Source organism: Lissotriton helveticus, chromosome 1_1 (genome assembly GCF_964261635.1).
Source record: "Lissotriton helveticus chromosome 1_1, aLisHel1.1, whole genome shotgun sequence".
Lineage (NCBI taxonomy): Eukaryota > Metazoa > Chordata > Amphibia > Caudata > Salamandridae > Lissotriton > Lissotriton helveticus.
Window position 1 is genome coordinate 1,930,650,786 of NC_136057.1, and position 17,361 is coordinate 1,930,668,146.

Sequence of the window (17,361 nt, forward strand, 5' to 3'; positions counted from 1 at the left end):
ATATTTCTGGGGATTGAGGAGAAATGTGGACCTTTAGGTGTATATCTTTTTGCAGACAAGCTGAACACACAGCTGAGAAGGTTTTATAGCTGGAGACCAGACCTAGAAACTTGGGGAGTAGATGCTTTCCTGCAAGATTGGAGGGGATTAGCACCTCATGCTTTGCCTCCATTTGCAATGTTACCGAGAATTCTGCTACAGATACGTAGATGCAGCGAAACAGTGGTGGTTATTACTCTGGTTTGGAGGTCACAAGCTTGGTACCCAGTCATGATGCAAATGGAAACAGATTATCCAGTTTTGATACCAAGATTTAGAAAAGAAATTCTAGGACCAGGCAGAGCGTATCACAGTTTAGTAGAACAGGGACTTCTGGGCTTGATGGCATGGAGGATTTCAGGAGACAGTGGGAAATGCCAGCACTTTCAGCAGAGGCTTGCAGACTCATATCAGAGTCCTGGGCATCAGGAACCAGAAATGCATATAGATTGGCTTGGCAGATATGAGTTTGCAGGTGTATACAATTAGATTAGGATCCTGTTTCACCCTGGAATATGTTCGATAGAATACAAGAAATCTTGCAATTGGGCCACCATTCTTCCAACCTTGCAGATTCCTTGCAAGCCCCTCCAGGAGCTAAGCCCTTTATCAGCCGCTTGTGATCTGTCCTTTGTATGAACATCAAACCCCACCGAAAGGTGCCGCAGCCAATGCCTCACGTTTAATGACCAAATAGTTTTTTCGATCTCAGTCAGTTTTCTTCACCCCCTTTTGGAGTTGAGACAAAACAGCACCCACCCCTGATGCACTGGTATCCACGGTGAGAATTGTAGCCAAAGAGGTATTGAAAGGTACAACATTCCTGTGGCGCACCTTTCTTGTTTTATTTTGTCAAAACAAGCTGGTTGATCTTCACACCATTTAAATATACACCCCTTTCTCAGTAACACTTGAAGTTCTTCTGTCTTGGTGGCAACATTTTCCATAAATCTGGTGTAGTACTCTATGAGCAAACACAAGGAGGATGCTTGTTTCCTGTCCAGGGAAGACCTCGCTTGGCAGTTCGGACCTAACTGTTCCATTGAGGAACAGGGTCAAGACTGATTTGCATAGGTCTGGGTCTGAACTGGTGTGGTAAGGTGAGCTAAAGAACGACGATGCATTCAATCCAGATCTGTGTCTGGGGGTGAGCGTCTGAAAAGTTTCAGCGCTCCTTCCCCAATCTCCTTGTGTATGTGTAGTACTCTATGAGACTCATAGATGATCTTAGCTCATCTTTGTCTTTAGGTTGGCAAACCAACTTTATAACTTCCAAAAGATCTTTTTCTTTTGCTTTACTCACTCATCAGAAATTGTGTAACCTAAGTATTCAATTTCTTCACATAAAAAAAACAAATTTCTGTTTGCACAGAGTGAGTCCTAAATCCAACACCTTTCTAAGCACTTTCGCACTTTCTCAAGACTTGATTGTGCTCATCGACAGTTGAGGCATACACTAAAATATCCTCCTGAAAAAATATTACATTTGTGTTAGACTTGGAATCTTTGGTGTGGTTTCCCCTGACTTTTTGCCTCTACCTCCTGTAATTTGGATGCTGTGCTGGATTTTGGTTTTGCTGGCTTAGATGCTTCGGGCACTTTGCTACTGCTGATCAGTGTCAAAGTGCAAGAGCTCTCTGTGGAAATTGTTGTTACATTTGGTTCTCCCTGATTGGCATATTTGATATACTGGTAAGTCCCTAGTAATGTGCACTAAAGTGTGCCGGGGTCTTTATATCAAATGCTACTAGTGGGCCTGCAGCATGGATTGTGCCACCCATATGAGTAGCCCTGAAAAGGTATATCAGACCTGCCAGTGCAGTGTCTGTGCGCAGTTGTTAACTTCCATGGCGACTTGGCAAGTGCACCCACTTGCCAGGCCCTAACCTTCCCTTTTCTTACATGTAAGGCACCCTATGGTTGGCCCATGGAACCCCCCTTCGCAGGGTACAGTGTATGTGAAAGGTAGGACATTTCCTGGTGTGTGTGACATTTCCTGATAGTGAAATACTGCCAATTTCATTTTTCACTATTGAAAGGCCATCTTGCCCCATAGGATGGAATGGGAAATACTTTGTAACACCTCACAAGTATAACTTCCCATTGGGACAAGATCCAGAAATAATGTTGAGGCTCTCTGATCTCAGAATTTAATAAAACATCTTTTAGTAAAGATGGTTATTAAATTGTGTGTTTGAAAATGCCACTTTTAGAAAGTAGGCATGTTCTTGTTTAACCATTCTGTGCCTGTTTGTGTATTGACTGTCCGGTTTTGGAGTGACAGGGGCTAGGGATGTGCATTCACTGTAGACAGCCACTGGGGGGTTGAGGGGTGACTGGCCCTTCCTGGACGACTGAGAGCTGAGCTGAATAGACCTTGTTTGAATTTAGAGTAGTGGGAGGAGATTTCCTTGTACCTGAATAGGGCCTGTCTCCCTTGCACAATGATGTCTCCGCCCCCTGGGCCATACTGCACCAGTGAGGACAGAACTGGTTTGGACTGGGCTCAGAGACCCCAGCACAAAGAGAACAAAGACTTGAGTAGAGATTGCCTCCTGTTCAGAAGTCTCAGGAACACAAAGACTTCACCCCCAGCTCCCCTGTACTTCCTTGATGGGAGTTCTGACGTGCCAAAAGGTGTCTGTGACTGTGTTGGGCCTCTGGAGGTTGTTCCGGATATTGGAAGGTGGAAAAGCAACACAGCTACAAGAACATTGACTCATTGCTCCTCTTGCGGCTGTTTCCCCGACAAAGCACCGATATGCAAGAAGAATCTCCACGCATCGCCGCACAGCTGCCGAAACCAATCCAGCACCTGTCGTTGCTGCAAGAACCGATGCATCGAGGGATCGTGGCTGAAGAAACCGTCACAGCGCCGCATGACTAAGCCGCATCGATCACCAACGCATCCCCGATTTCCACACATCGTACCTGTGCAGCAACTTTTCCTGGATGCATCACCCATGGACCTGAATCATCCTGGAGTAGACGCATCACTTCCCCCTACAGACTGGACACGAAGCATCACTTCGTCTGTGTGAACAGAACTCTCGCTTCGCCTCCCCATGGTGTCAGGAACTGACACATCTCTTGTGTTCATGACGCTTTTCATCTCTGCAGCTGTTTGGTCTGGTGAATTTTGCTGCAACTACAAGTACTTTGAGAGAAATCATGCATCCATAGTTTTCTATGTACCCAGTTGCTTAAAACCTATTTAAAGTCATATTCTTATTACATGTAGGTTGGATTTTTGTTATTTTGGTCTTGTTAAGTTTAGATAAAGATACTTTATTTTCTAAACTGGTGTGGTGTCCATTTGCGGTGTTATCACTGTATTACTGTGTGTTTTGAGTACAAATTCTTTACACTTTGTCTTTGGGATAGGCCTGTCCACTCGTGCCAAGCTACCCAGGGGATGAGCAGCGGTTATCTAAAGTGTGTATCCCCCTTACCCTGATTAGAAGCAAGTGTCCCTATTTGGACAAAGGTACCTACCTCTGCCAACTAGAGAACCCCATTTCTAACAATTCGTAAAACCCTCAAAACTATGTGACATCATGCGTTGAAAAACACTAGCGATGGAAGATAGCCCAAATGGCATTCCAGTGAAGACGAATGTGCCATCCATGGTGATGAAGGCTACTATATCTCTGGAACTTTCATGCAATTGAATCTGATGCTAAGAGTGCTTCAAGACCAATTTTGAAAAGTACTTACCATCATTGAGTAAAATAAGTAAATCATTAATATTTTGTAGAGGGAAATTGTCTGTTATTATATTCTGATTTATGCTGTGAAGGTCCACACAAAACCACAGTCAATCATCAAATGTCTGTGCTAATGCCACTGGTGAAACCCAATTTGTAGCCGCCACAGGTTCATTCATCCCCTCCTTCACTATTTCATGCAGCATGAGACTAACCTCCTCCCTAACCACAATCAGAACCTTGCTAACATTGTGCTTCAGTAATACTGCACCAGGTTTCACTTGAATCTTGTTCACATACCACTTAAGCTCACCCAACTCATTCAGAATTTCATCAACATTCCTGTCATCCACTGTCAAGACTTGCGATGGTGCATTAGGATTTACTGTCATGTTCAAGTAGTCTTAATGCATCCATCCAAGAATTGGTAGTCAACTGTCCGCAACATACATTTTCCTTTATGTTTCTCACATTTTAAACTCTAAAGACAAAGTGAAATACCCCAAGATATCAATCTCCTCTCCCTGATAGCCCCCTGGGCAAATATCCTTTCTCATCAACACAAGATACATGTGACCATTTCTTATAGAAAATATCCTTGGGGATAATAGTGTATTTAGAACCAGTATCAATCATACGTTTCACATTCTCCTTTCCAATAGAAAACCATACTTTTGGCCTTTGTATCCCCTTTCATTGCTTTCATCACATAGGATTAAAATACTGTAACAACTCAGCAACATGTTACTGCCACATTTGATTTAGACCACTCTTTGCACATGTGCACAAAATGGCCCTTACACTCACACTTTCTACACTCTTTGCCTATGGCAAAGCGTGACTTGGCTTCACTACCATGTAAATTACACCCACACCTGTTACATGGCTTACCGCTAAACTTATTGCCAGAAACCTTCTATGTTTTTTTAGTATTCTTTCCTACTGCACCCACTTTGCTACCAACCATTTCAACCACTCCTACAACTTCAGCCACATGTTCTTTTTCAGCTAACCCAATACCAGAACGTTTCCCCATATCCCGAACATAATATTCTGACTCTTCAACCACTTTTGCCATATCAATGTCATCCTTGAAAGACGGAATAGTTGCTGCTCACTTCAAAGTCGGATTTGTTGCTGTCCACAATCGCTCCTGTAACTTCATACTTTTGCACTGAATGATGAGTTGATCCCTTATCATCTCATCTAGCATCAAACCAAGTTGACACAATTTACTGACAACTCTCTCAACCTTGAAACAAACTCACCAATTTTTCCCCCACACATTACGGTTGTGTATAATAATTATACCTTGCCATCAAAATATTTATTTCCCTCGCATATCTCTTACTCAGTCTAACCCTGGTCTCCGTATACACATCAGTAATTTGTGCACGATTATCCATGGTTGTAGCCACAAATTCAAACATTCTCTGTGCCTCTGAGCCTAAAAAATTCAAAAGAATTAATTTTCCTTTCAGAGCTAAACTCTTTATTGTCAAATGCCAATAAATAATGATCAAACATGTCAATCCAGTCTACCAAAAGATGACAGGCACTCCTTGGTGTGGCAAAAAAATGGTGGTGCTGCAATCAACACCTGCTCCATGCTGTAAAAAGTTAAGATAGCCAATTATGCAGTGTAACTAATTGTGTACTTATCACCCTGATATACACATGAGAAGCTACTTGACGAACCAAGTACCCAAAATCTCATCACAAAGGGTGTGCTTATCACCGAGAAGTGTACTGGGATGAAAAGCAACTTGATAGAAGTTGAAGCTCTTGACCGCTAATGCTAATCACTCCCTCCTTTGACCTCGTTCTGTTATCTTTACTTCCTTTCCACACAATGGTACACCTTGAGCGCTCGCAGGGTGGGCGTGTCATCACACTCAACTCGCCGAAGCTACCATGAAAGAAATTGACCTGGTGTGCGCGTCACTGCACTCCGTATGTCCAAGCCGTGAGTTGAGTGTTCATGGACAACACCACTGACATGTGGTACTGCAACAAATAGGGAGGGTTGGGTCGTGGGCCTCTTTATCAAGAGGCCCTGCATCTCTGGACATGGCTTGAACAGCAGGGCATATCCCTGGTGGATCAACACCAAGCGGGTTCTCTGAACACCAGGGCAGACAAACTCAGCTGTTGATGCCTAGCAGATCACAAATGGCATCTCCATTTGGAGTTGGCTCAAGGTCTCTTTCAACAGTGGGGAGGGTCTTGGTTTGATCTTTTCATCTCCCCTGAGGACACGCAATGTCAGCATTTTTGTATGCTGGAGTTCTAATTTCTACGCCTAAGGCGGCTTTCGCTCTGAGAAACTTTTCATCTTGAGTGGAGCTCAGGCCTCCTATATGCCTTTCTGCCCATACCACTCCTATCCAGAGTGCTCAAGAAGATCAGGAGTGACCAGGCCCAAGTCGTTCTTGTGGCTCCGGACTGGGCATGGAGAGTTTGGTATCCTGAGCTTCTCCAATTGAGCATTGATCCCCCTATCAGGCGGTCCCTCTGGGAGGATCTTCTGTCGCCGGGAAGGGTCCTCCACCTGCACCTGTCAACTCTACATCTTCCTGCATGGAGATTGAGCAGGGGCAGTTGCTCCCGAACTTTGCAATGTTATTTTGGCAGCTAGGGGACTCTCCACCAAGACTGTGTACACTTGTCTGTGAAACAAATATGTAAACTATTGTACAGAAAGGTCTATTGTTCCTCCTTCTGCTTCCCTTTCTCAAGTTTTGCTTTTTATTTTTACACCTGCCCAGCAGAGCGCTGCACTGGGCACTATCAAAGGGTACCTTTCGGCCCTCTCTGCCTTCCTGAGGCTGCCAGACCAACCCTTGTTATTTAAATCTCACATTGCAAATCGATCCCTCAAATGCCTTGTGCATATATTCTCACCGTCCCCCTTCATTATGCCTCAATGGAACCTTCATTTGGTTCTCCCTTTTCTAATGTTTTCTCCATTCAAACCTCTGCACTATTGCCCCCGCTGGCGGCTTACTATGAAAACAGCCTATTTAGTGGCAAGCCTCCTTAGCTGACCATCTTCCCTGATAATTTGATGCCTCGCACTAGGGCCTCTTTCTTACTGAAAGTGGTAACGCCATTCCAAGTGGGTCAATCTGTCACCTTCTACACTCATCCGCACGCCTCTAAAGAAGAGGAGCGACTCCACTGTGTGGACCTAAAAATAGCTTTGTCATTCTACCTTGACTTCACTAAAGTGTTCTGCTGGACTACCAACTCCTCGTGATAAAAGAAAAGAAAGGCTGTGTGGTGCAGAAGAGGACTATATCGTGATGGGTTGTTCTCTGCATCAAATTTGCTACGCTCTGGTTTAAGAGCAGCCTCCTGAATGCTTAAGGGCTCATTCCACCAGAGCTAAGGCTGCTACCACGGCGTTGCAACTTGGAGTTACAGTCCTCGACATTTATCAGGCAGCAACGTGGGCGTCCCTGCACACGTTTACCAAGCACTACTGCCTCGACAGTCAGGTGAGCAAAGATGGCCTATTTGGCAGCTCTATCCTGCAAATCTTCCTGATTTAAACTTGTCTGCAGGCCCTCCTCCAGGGATAGTATTACTTGGGTATCTATTCAAGGGTAAGGCATCTGCGGCTAGATGTCTCTATCAGATGGACAAGTTACTTTCCTTAGGTAATGCCTTATCTGGTAGAGACATGATTTAGTCACATATTCCTTACCGACCCCACCATCCTCCTCGCACTGCGGACAGGTTTCTATGGACAGGGATGATCTCTTTCAGGGCACCAGTTGTTCAAAACACACCAATGTCAGTGCACTTCATGGCTCTGAGCTTCTGGCTTGGAAAGTCGTGAAAAGTAACTGAAGTCAGCGTGCCAAGGTGGTTCCTATATAGGTGATGCGGACATCACAAGGGCACAGGCGATGACATCAGATGGAGCTGACCAATGCACATGACTATTGCTCAAAGGAAAATCGCCCTCATACAGGCTGACGCCTAGGAAAAATAAAGGTCTACAGCTAGATCATGTCTCTACCAGATAAGGCATTACCAAAGGTAAGTAACTTGTCCTTTACTATGCTATGAGTGTTCTACTAGGGTGTGTTGTATTAGGTTGTTTCATAGTGTCAGTAAGTAAATATATTGAAGCATGATCAGTGTATCTCTTCTCTCCACTTCAGGCTAAAGTTACATGTTCAGTTTAACAAAAGCATTAATTGACACCCTTTTACTGCACCCTAATAGGATCACAACTGGGACAGTATAAAAATCCTTAAAATGGCATAGACTTGATGGCCAGCTCATCCAAACAATGGCAAAGCATACGAACCACATAAAAGCGAATGGATGAAGGGGCTGAGAAAAAGTGTACTCTATGTACTTTTATTTTTTTTTAAATGATGACATGAAGTCTTCAGCCAGACAAAAGAAGATGTATTTGTTATAAAAAGCAAAACACCCGCCTCACCCCAGAATTTGGAAGACCATCATCCTTGACCATTCAGTTGACACTATGGCATGCAGTGGGCCAAAGGAGGGTGAAAGGAATTTCCAGGTAGAATAGGAAAGTGGAAGGTTAGACAAGTAGTACACACTCAATATTAACACTAACAAAGCATTATGCCTTTTGTGGAAGTCATTTTTAACGTGGCTGGTAGACAGTATTGACAGGGATTAGTGTCTGGTACGCGATCATGCCCCGGTGGTCAGACAGAAAAGGAAGCACAAGCCTTCATGGCATAGCTTAATCCAAAATATGTACACTGAGGTAACAGTACCACTCCTTTATCATGAGCAATAAACAGCTAAATACAACCAGTGGATAAAACCACATCAAATGCCACCCGTGACCAGAAGAAAGCCCCTGTCCCAATCACATACTACAATGGAAAAAGATTGTCATCTTGTGCATGCTTTATTTTTCATGGAATTCCAAAGGCAACACGTCATGCACCATCCCTCTGTCTAAAGCACTACTGGGCTTTAGTGGATGACACAAGAACTTTACTTGGCAATGCATCCCTAAGAGCTAGCAGGATGCCTTAGTGAGTTGAATGCTCGCTGCTGCTAAATGTGCTGTCTGTAGATCATGAGTTCGAATAATGCTGACTCAGCCTCCCATTGATCTGCAGCTCAGTGAACACGATGCCTTTGTATTCGGTAATCGTAACAACTGTGATTTCCAATGTTTAAAAATAGCAGATGTGTGATATGAAGCGCTACACAAAAAAGTAAGGGCCATATTATCAAGAAAGGGCGATACATTATCGCCAGGAAACTGCCGCTAAAGCGGGGATAATGGGCTTGATAATATGCCCTTGTGAATTCCCATAGAAGCCCAGGTTCTGGTGTTAACCTGGGCTTCTATGGGAATTTACAAGGGCATATTATCAAGACCATTATCGCCGCTTTAGCGGCGGTTTCCTGCCGATAAAAGCGGCGATAATGTATCACCCTTTCTTGATAATATGGCCCTAAGTCATTAAAGGAAAATCAGAGTTGAGCTCAAAGGCACACCCCTGCTATCTTAGTTGCTATGTTACTCAAGGCAATATAGCCCCAAGCACCACTAACAACGACTCCATAACTATTCTCAGCTTCAGCAGCAAAAGACCTGTCTACTTGAACAAACATCTCACTGTGTAAAAAGGGGGTAGAGCCTAGGATGGGGCAGGACTTCGAGCCGAGAAGTATCCAAGAGTCACTTTTGAATCCCACCCTGCCCCATCCTCCCCCCCCAAAAAAGCGTGCTGAGGCTGGAGCTGGTGTCCTGGGGTGTTTTCACGCCCCGTAATGGATGTTGGTAGTTCAAAGCCTCGGAAACCGAGCTGGAAAACCACTATTTACTGTAGGTTTCAGCTAGTTTTCCCTGCCACTGTGTGATATTGGCTCCTCACCAGGTGACCCTGTGATGGGAGCCTATATCATGTGTCACACGGTGGCACCCTGTAAGTTGGCAGGTATACAGCAGCAAGTACACATAGGAAGCACAAAAGACAACATAGCACTCTGTAGTCAGGTGGACACTGGGCACATCCCAGTTGGCTAGCAAACTGTCGCGTGGGACATCACACACATCATTCTTCAAATGTATATTTGTTTCTTCAAAACATCTTTATTTTATGTATGTATGTGAAAACATTCTTTGTTCGTAAAGTCCTCTCTCTTTCTTTGTTTTGGTCATTCTACATATCTTAACCTTGTTTCAAACATCGGTCCATTTGGAACCTCTGAGGCAGCCCAACATAAGAAATGCGGTGCCCTGGAAAAGAAAAGATCCTCAAAGAAGGATCGTGAAAACTGAGAGAGACGGTTAACATCAAACAGATAAGGAATTTGGGGACTCAGAATAGTACGATGATGTGTCAAGCTGTGCAATGAGGACAGCTGCTCTCAGAAAGATGAAATGCAGTGCCGATGTAACTTTGTCAATGGTTTGTAAGTATCTGAAGAATTCTTTTGTTTTTCAAATCGTTAGGAGAAAGGGGTGACGGCTCCACCCTTTTCAAGACTGATTTGATTATGACTGAGTCCAAACTGGAATGGCATGGTGAGCAAAAAAAGGATGGGTTTAGACCCAGATCTCTATATTGGGGTGAATGTATGATATTGTTCTGCATTTTGTCCATCAATTTTTCTTTTTGCATTTGTCACCCTTTTCACGGCAGGTCAACTGCGAGATTGGACAGTAGCGGGCATATTGACGGTTTGGGACTGTTATGGAGAGGGAGAGTTGATCCCCCTGGAAGACTTTTTCGAGCAGTACGATCTACCCACGGTTCAGTTCCTAAATTATCATGCAATGGTGGGGACTTTCGGGGCCCTATGGAGGGGAGGTGAACGTGAACCAGACATGGACACAATACTAAAAGCGATGGAGACATTAGGATCGGCGCGGCATCTGATCAAATGGCTGTAATGAGCGCACATGGAGATGATTACAAAGCCCCTACAAAACTTACAGGAGAAATGGGGGTCGTGGGCAGAGAACTGACGGACCCAGAGAGGGTAGAATCCCGAGTAGTCTGAAGAAAATCTCTAGGAATTCCAATTTCACATACACACAATTCAATCTTCTCCACAGGACTTACCTCACTCCCCACAGAGTTACCATTATGAATCGGGCCCCAAGACAGCGATGCCCCACATGCGGGACTCTAGATGTTAGATTTGAACATATGGTGTGGGATGCCCAGCTCTGCAAGATTACTGGCGCCGGATTGCCAAGGTACTAAATGAAGTGTTGGCATGTTCATCACCTTGTACAGCAGAGGTCTACCTTCTGGGAATGTTCCCCTGACCTAAAGCAAAGGAAGTAGGCAGGAAATTTGCAGATCTAGCACTGGTCCTAGCAAGACGGCATATAGCCCTTCGATGGCGGATGAAGATAGGACCTACAAAATTAGATTGGGAAATAGATGTGGTCGCCGGGGCAGAAGAGACGGTTTTAATAAAAGAGGACAACCAAGGAATGAGGGTTCGACAAATTACGGGACTTTGGTCCGAGGGGATGCAGGCATGGGATGGTAAGGGGAGAGGCAGTGGGGAGAATTCCCCTGTTAGCAACTAGATCATGGACCAACCACTGCGGACCCCCAGACTTTTTCCAACAAACCCAAAGAGATAATGCAAGAAGCCCTGTCGAATTTTGGAAAACCCCTTCCCTAGCTAGACATTAATATCAGAGACCCCCATATATCAGAGTGCAGCAATAGCTGCATGAAAGCGGAACCTACAATACCTATTTCGACCGCTGATCCCAAGATGCCGGGTTTGTTGAAATGTTTAACTTTTGATAAGTTGTTTTATATTTTATTGTAATACATTGAGATGTCTAATGTGTGATAATATACACAACTCCCTGGAACAAATCTGTGAGAAGAGGGCAATGCACATACAAGCCTGAATGTAACAGTTATCAGAGATCTTTATCACCCCATGGTTACTAACCTGACACTGTGCGAGTATCAATGGTACTAAATAATCCGACTCTTTTTTCTACTATCAGATGCCTTTCTATACATATACAGATTTTCTTGTATAAAATGTGCCAGTAAATAGATATTAAAAAAAAATGACAGGAGAAAGGACATTAGTTTAAACGAGTCATTATTAATTGTAAATGGATTTATATAGCGCTTACTACCATTGAAGCGGCGTCGAAGTGTTTTACAGCTCGAAGCACTTTAAGGCAAGTTTGGGAATTGTGAACGTAGGTACCTGTTACAGGCTTCCCATATATAGCATTAGATTGTTGTATTTCAGTCTCTGCTATAGTAAGCATCCTGGCAAAGCACCACATGGGTCTGAAATACATCGAAGCGGCAACAAACAAGCAAGCTGCATGGAGAGAGTTCTATGAAATTTGAATCAAGGTTAACAAACGTGGAGAGAAAAATACAAAAGAGAGAGGGTTTTACACACAATGAATATTTTACTCATAGACTGCATAAAAGAAATAAGCTTTAAAGAAACAAGCATATATGTGATGAATCTTTTGTATGGTGCCCCACAGGACAGTTTGCTAGAAGGCGTTCTGCTGTAAATTCATTCCTTTAGAGACATAAAACCCGTCAGAAGAATCCCCAGCTCTTACACGTTTTGGAACGCTACTGTGCTGGTACCCAATGGCGGCAGCAGCTTATAATACCTGGTGGAGCAGCTGAGGGGGTATGGGAGAGAAAAAATAAAAATCACGTGCCGGCCGCCGCCTCTCCTCCATCCTCTTCTGTTTCTGACTCCCGGCAGCACACAGTGTCCCAGACTCCTGTAAGCCAATCACGACGCTGCTGTCATGCTGGTAATACTAATACCAGCATGCTAATAGTATTACCAGCATGACAGCAGCATTGTGATTGGTCTGAGCGGCATGGCTTGCCGCTCAGAGAGGGCCTGGGAGCTTGGGACAGTTCTCTACCCACAATACAGCCAGGTGGAGAAATGCTAAGGGCTTCTGACAGTTTGGTTGTTCTAATATGGCCGGCCAAACTGTCATGCACACTTATGGTGCCCACCACTCCCCCTCCCTGCTGATGGCAGCCCAGCCCCACCCCACCCTAAACTGGCAAAGAACTGAAAAATAAAATGATAATAACATTGTGGTATTATCATTTTATTTTTCCTTTTTGCACTGCTCAGAGAGCAGTGGGGAAACGCTCTTCCACCTTAACGGAGTAGCCAACGCTGCTGGTACAGCTCCACAAATAACATATAACCATTTAAAAGTAAATCTAGCAGCCAGCCGTGGAGCGAGCTGGGATACCCATTGCTCTGTCATTTCTGCTTCCCCCATTCCTTTGGCGGCGTTGACATTCCAGGAATCAACAGAAGTGCAGGAATATGTGCTGATAAAGTAAGACACACAAGAATTTTACATGCTAGGCACAGAAAGGGGTTTTCATTCTTTTCCTTCATATGAATCAACACAAAACCCTGCAACACTATCTCCAGCGAGAAAAAGGTTTCAAATTCTGCTGCGCAAAACAAAATCCAAAAGACCTGCAAAAGACACTGTGGTGAAATAAAAACATTAATTAAACCTTACAGACACATGCCACAAAAGTGAGGCAGAAACCTTACTGCTGGTGTGGAACAGAAACAAGCACTCAAAAGGTGTTTAATAACCTCTCAAATGCTGGGCCTTTCCAGTGCTGAGCCCTATTTTTGGCTATTTGGGCAGTTCACGCTTAGGGCTCCATAAACCTTTTTTCACATAAGGTATCCATGCCAATTTTACATTCTTTTTCCCTCAATGCTGTGGATTCTAAAGGTACCCAGGGTTTGTGAATTCCCCAGAAGGGGACCGAGAAAATAGTCAGAATATAGCTGCATATGGAGTTTTTGGGGAAAAATAGGAAAAAGGTGCTCTGGATAAAAGAGTCTGTTTTTTTCCGTAAAAATTGCATCAATGAATGGTTTGCTGTGCTAAAGTCACGATCTTCCCAGCTTACAGAAACATGCAGAGATGAATAAAAGCACACATTTTTTCCACTGTATTGGCATTTTTTAAACAGGTAGCCAATTTTCCGATTTTTTGTGCTCACAACCTACTTCAGTTTGTTATAGAAACAAGTGTGCTACCAATGGGTGATCCATGAATGCTATAGCTGTCTTAATAGCAGACAAAATTCCAAATTTACCAAAGGGTGAATAATCCCTCAAGGTTTTCCCAAAGAAACTAATTGTTGAAATAAAGAAATATTGAAAACGAGTAGTGTTGGAACTGGGGGTCTCTAGTTGGCTGAGGTAGGTACCTTAGTCCAAATAGGGACCCTTGCTTCTAGTCAGGGAAAGGAGGGACACACTCTTCGATAACCCCTGCTCACCCCCTGGTAGCTTGCACAAGCAGCCAGGCTTATCTCCAAGGTAATGTGTAAAGTATTTGCAACCACACTCCCAGTAACCCAGTGATAACACCACAAATGGACAACACACTGGTTTTATAAAAATAGCGCTATCTTTATCAAAAGGAATACGATGAGACCAAACTATAGGAATCCAACATATGCGTATTCGTATTATTTCACTTTGCCAGTTATTAGGCCAGCAATCACTTGTAGGTTCTTGCGGTATTAATGAGCAGTTTACTATGATCTAATGCAGTCCTAATGCAATGCTATGCAGTTCATAATGTAGTAATAAGACAGTCCTCAATGCACGTACTAATGCAGTTCGTAACGCAGGAATAATGCAGTTCGGAATGCAAGAATAAGACAGTCTTCAATGCAAGAATCAGGCAGTTCGGAATGCAAGAATAATGATGTTTGTAATGCAAGAATCAGGCAGTTCGTAATGCAAGAATAATGCGTTTCGTAATGCAAGAATCAGGCAGTTTGTAATGCAAGAATAATGCGTTTCGTAATGCAAGAATCAGGCAGTTCGTAATGCAAGAATAATGCGTTTTGTAATACAAGAATAAGGCAGTTCATAATGCAAGAAATAACACTATAAGCCAAACTGTGCTGTTAACTCAGGCACCACTATGCCCCAACAGTAGAGACAACGGTCGTAAGCTTAAAGGGGCAGGTATGGGCCGCTCAGGGACTCAGCGCGTCTAATGCGGTGCAGGGGGAGAGAGATCAAAGAACTCCTGTTAGCGGCTCCCGACCGGAGTCCAAGCCTTACCTGGGTGGTGCGCTGCCTCGCTCCCTCTCTCCGTTTGTCGGACGGCCTACTGCGTGGTCCTGATCACGTTGCAGCGCCGTTGTTAGGCAACGCTGTAGCAGGATGGGTTATGGTGCTGCCTTCTCCTCCGTTGACGATCTTGGGCAGATTCCTCTTGGCAAACAACGATCACGATTCCTTTCACCTTGCAACTTCCTTAGCTTCAAGAAATCCTTTAGCACGTTGCGGCTCGGGCCAGCGGTGGTGATCCTCACTCACAGCCTCAGTTACACGGCTCAGGCCACAAACAGCAATACAGCAGCGTGGACGATGTTTCATGCTGCGGGGGCAATGTGGTCACGGGGCACCTCGTAAACAGCACCACGGGCCACACAGCCGTCTCAGGCGTGCAAAAAGCACACTCACCAAGCGTCGCAGAGACACGGTTTGAAACTTTGATGTTCCTGAGTTTCCACAACAGGGGACCAGCTCTCCTCGGGCCCTTGGAGACACGCTACTTCAGAACACAGCACACAGCAAAGTCCTCTCAAGCAGGGGACACAGCACACAGCAAAGTCACTTGTCCTCTCCTTAGTCAAATCAGCAAACTGCAGACAAGCCCCAGAACACCCAGCAAGGGCAGTCCTCCCCTTCAGTCTCTTCAGCTATTCTTCTTTGGCAGAGGTTGCTCTTGATCACAAAGTAGTTTCAATCATTTTTCGTCTGGATTTCAATCTTGAGTTCAGGGGTTTCAGCTCTTACATTTATACCCCTAAATGCCTTTGAAGTCTTTGTGTTCAGGGGGCTCTGAGCCCGGTCCAAACCAGATCTGGGTGTCTTCCTCCCAATGCACACCCTCTTCCTTTGATAGTCAGGGTCTGGGCCCCAGATGCTCAGCAGGAGTTGGAGCCATCCTATGGTGGCAGCAACACAGCCCTCTTCACATCCAGGGGGCTACTCCTCCCCCTAAATCAAATGCAGACCAGCCTGTTGCTGTCTCATCTACTCCTCCCTGCTGTCAGCGGGCCACCCTGTCTCGTCCTGGTGTCAGGACACTTCCCAGACACTGTCACATCCAAACCCAGATGGTCAATAGGCAGAGGCCAGGCAGAGGCACACAGGATGGTTTAAGACAAGAAACCAGCCACTTCTAAAAGCGTGGTTCCGTAACAAGTTAAAAATCATCTTCACTAAAAGATGTGTTATTAAATTCTGAGTTCCGGCACACTAAACTCAATCTCTCCATTTTATGCCTACAGGAAGATATGCTGGAAACATGTGCATTCCCCTTTGTGTCCTATGGGCAAGTTGGCCTTGCAAGAGTGAAAAGCGAATTTGGCAGTATTTCACTTTCAGGACATGGCACACACATCAGTACATGTCCTACCTTTCACATACAGTGCACCCTGCCCAGTGGGGTACCCTGGACCTACTATAGGGATGTCTGATGTGCATAAAAAGGGAAGGGTAAGGCCTGGCAAGTAGGTGCACTTGTCAGGACAACAAGGCAGTTAACAAACTGCGCACAGGCACTGCAGTGGCAGGCCCGAGATCTCTTTTTAGGGCTACTTGTGTGGGTGTCACAATTAGTGCTGCAGGCCCACTAGTAGCATGTGCATTACCAGATCTGACACACATAGTGCACTTTACTAGTAAGACAAGCATACCAATTATGGACAACCAATTACCATAACACTTTACAAAGAGAGCATATACACTTTAGCACTGATAAGCAGTAGTAAAATGCCCAGAGTCCTAAAACCAACAAAAACAGGTCATAAACAATACAGGAGAAAGGCAAAAAGTTCAGGGATGACCCTAAAATCTCAGTATCAAGGAAACATATGCATTTCTGAAATAAGCACAAGATGGGAAGTTTAGAAGCACTGGTTATTTGTACATCTCTGAATTGTGGGTGCCCGTAATAGCATACGTTTTAGGGGGTATTTTTCATGATATCGGACCATAGATGCTTCCAGTCCCCTTCCGATATATCCCTTCCCATCGTATGCTCCCAAAAGGAGGTTTAGCATAGTCTAGGCGCATGTAGAGTGGAGAGCAACATGCCATACAAGAAGGAGATTACTCCTTTCATAGAGCCCACCTTTCTTACAAACATCTCTACTGGTGTTAGGTTGCGTGTGGCTGCCTCTCTGACTTGTGGGTGAAGGGTCCAGTGTTTTAATTGGAGGTAGTGGAAATGTTCGCTAGGTACCAGGTGGAAATTTCTCTGACAGTTTTCGAATGTGAGTATATCGTAATTGTGAAAGAGATCTGATAACATGAGGCAACCTCCCTACCTCCAGGCAAGAAAAGGACCTTCTCGCAGTGCTAGGGGGAATTCCTGATTAAAGTGAATCAGAGTTTATGGTAAGAGAAACATCCTCCAACCCTGCCTTTTAGTGATGTTGTCACAAATCTTAAGAGTGGTCCTTGTAGGTGTGCTCAAATAGACATTCTGGGGCCGGTACTTCTTGTGTTTCAAGATTACATCCCAGATCGTTCTCCCCGCTATTGACCT

The 17,361-nt window shown here is 44.5% G+C and overlaps 1 protein-coding gene across 1 annotated transcript in view; it reads right to left on the reverse strand.

Moving 5' to 3' along the window:
* Positions 1-17,361, reverse strand: part of CACNA1E (calcium voltage-gated channel subunit alpha1 E) — a 1,292,345-nt gene that overhangs the window by 851,155 nt on the left and 423,829 nt on the right. The window lies entirely within an intron of this gene.